The sequence below is a fragment of the Anastrepha obliqua genome, chromosome 1, assembly GCF_027943255.1.
Source record: "Anastrepha obliqua isolate idAnaObli1 chromosome 1, idAnaObli1_1.0, whole genome shotgun sequence".
NCBI lineage: Eukaryota > Metazoa > Arthropoda > Insecta > Diptera > Tephritidae > Anastrepha > Anastrepha obliqua.
The window spans coordinates 178,598,792-178,601,825 of NC_072892.1; positions in this window are offsets into that span (position 1 = coordinate 178,598,792).

Here is a 3,034-nt window from a genome sequence, read left to right on the forward strand (position 1 = left end):
AGGGCTCACCGCAATGCCACAGAGAATAAGAAACAACTCCTGGAGAAATACTACTTTCCCAGAATGAACAGTATAATCAAAGGATATGTCTCGTCCTGCGAAACTTGTAAGGTCAGTAAATACGATAGGCATCCGAATGCACCAGAGCTGCAAAAAACACCAATCCCATCACGTCCTTGTGAGATAATCCATTTGGACATTTTCGAAATTCAAGGGGAGAAATTCCTCAGTGTTATCGACAAATTCTCAAAATTTGCGAAACTTTTCCATTTACGTAACAAGTCCACTTTGCACCTTAAAGACAAAATAATAAAACTCCTACACTATTTCACAACACCTGATATTCTCGTGACCGACAACGAGCGCGGTTTAATTAGTCCAATTATCCAGAACCTGTTAGACTCTTTAAGAATAAAATTGTATCGCACACCATCCCAAAGAAGCGAAGTGAATGGTCAGGTAGAAAGACTCCACTCTACCTTAATTGAAATAATTAGATGCCTGAAGATAGACAACCCAAAGTTAAGGACAAAAGAATTAGTTAACATAGCAGTGGATCGATACAATAATTCAATTCACTCGGTTATAAACCAAAAACCAAGTGAAATATTTTTCAATCGAGCAAAATCCTCTAACTATCAGGAGCTGTTAGAAAAAAGTAGAAAAACTAATAAATATTTGAAAGCCTTGCTGACAAAAAAGCAGCTAGACCAGATCAAACGTCACAATAAGAAAAGATCTCTTCCGGAGCGTTATGACGAAAACGATGTCATATACGTGAAGGATAAGCAGATTAAGGGAAAGCAAAAACCCGTGTATAAAAAAGAAATTGTTGCAAAAGACAATAAAGTATCAGTCACCACGCTAAGTGGCAAGAAAATACATAAAACTCACATAAAAAATGTGAAACGCAGGAATACGTATCCTAGCACTTAAACAAAAAAAATGAAACACACAAAAAAAACATTAAAATAAAAAATAATAAAGAATTATACAAAAAAAGAAAAAAAAAAAAAAAAAAAAAAAAAAAAAAAAACTTGGTACTAAGGGGTAGTTAATCTAACAAGAGCGGGCTTGTAAGTGGGACAAATCGTGCCTTAACCGGATAACGCGATTCTCCATAGCTGGTTCGAGAAATGATAACACCTCTAGTCCAAAACAAAAGGAAATGGTCATTACTACAAGAGCGGGCTTGTTAGTGGGATGAATCGTGCCCTAGTAGGCTCGTAGTGCCATCGAATTTGACAAATGGCTACACTACTTCCAAACGGGATTCTGGCGATCTCTCCGTAGCTGGTTCGAGAACAGTATGGCCCTCTGTCCTAAGCAAAATTTAAAATGCCTCCCCCGCATAATCGGCTGGAGAAGAAATAAAAAAAATTTTTAAAAATGCCTCCCCCGTATAATCGGCTGGAGAAGAAAGAAAAAAAACAAAATTTAAAATGCCTCCCCCGCATAATCGGCTGGAGAAGAAATAAAAAAAAAAAAAAATTTTTAAATGCCTCCCCCGCATAATCGGCTGGAGAAGAAAGAAAAAAAAAAAAACAAATTTTTTTTTTAAAATGCCTCCCCCGCATAATCGGCTGGAGAAGAAAGAAAAAAAAAAACAAAATTTAAAATGCCTCCCCCGCATAATCGGCTGGAGAAGAAATAAAAAAAAAAAAAACAAAAAAAAAAAAAATTTAAAATGCCTCCCCCGCATAATCGGCTGGAGAAGAAATAAAAAAAAAAAAATTTTTAAATGCCTCCCCCGCATAATCGGCTGGAGAAGAAAGAAAAAAAAAAAAAAAAAAAAAAAAAAAAAAAACAAATTTTTTTTAAAATTCCTCCCCCGCATAATCGGCTGGAGAAGAAAGAAAAAAAAAAAAAAAAGAAAAAATTTTTTTTTTAAATGCCTCCCCCGCATAATCGGCTGGAGAAGAAAGAAAAAATAAAAAAAACACAAACCCAACATATTTCCCATTTTGTTTTTTCCTAATTTTTTGTTCCTTTTCATTTCTATTTATGAATATTTTTGTAATAACAATATAAAGTAAATTTAAACAAATTTTTCTTTTTAATCTTCCCTACCAATCATAAAAAAAAAAAAAAAAAAAAAAAAAAAATCGTTTTATCCAAAAGAAAAAAATATACAAAAAGAATATAACTTGTAAACTTTAAACCACTAACACACTAACAAAATAATATCGCAGGAAAAGCTAAAATCCTAACCCATGATAGTAACATTAGTTTAATGATATTCAATCGAATCCTGAGAATTCCGCTTACTAATAATACCTTCCTACTATCAACAACATTTTTCGCTTTTTACGAAATACCTTCTTAGAACCTAACAACTACTAACTTACTAACTACATTAAATTAGAATTAACATTTTGCGTTGCAGATTCCCACTGCTGGCAAATGCCATCAGCGGTCTGAACATTTTCAATTACAAGGCTCCGATCGTAACAATCCAAAATGGAAACGGGTGGATCATTGGCGGGTCATTCAAACTGGTACACGTCATCAATCTGCAACAATATGCTACAACCTTGAGGCAAATGGAAAACTTAACAAACCGAATTGAGGACCAGATATTAACACAGCACTACATCAATCAAACGCTAGAACGACTTCATGAACTAATGGGCAACACAGGTAGAGCAAGAAATACTCGATCTATTGACTGGCTAGGCTCAGCGTGGAAATGGATAGCAGGATCACCTGACGCAACGGATTGGAACAATATCCTGCACAGTCAAAATCAGATAATTCAGAATAGCAACCATCAGTACAGGGTTAATAAGAAACTATTCACGGCTACACAGGAAGTATTAGAAAAAATCGACGAGGTCGTGGACCGCACGAAGAACGTGGTAAAGGAAACAGAAATCATGGAATTCAGACAAAACGCACTTCACAACATTTTTCTTCTTCGCGAGGATGTAAACGAAATGGTGCGGGGATGTCAGTTGGCAAAGAATGGAATTGTCAACACCAACCTACTGGATATGGACGAAATTAACCAAATTCTATCAGAAATAGAAACGCT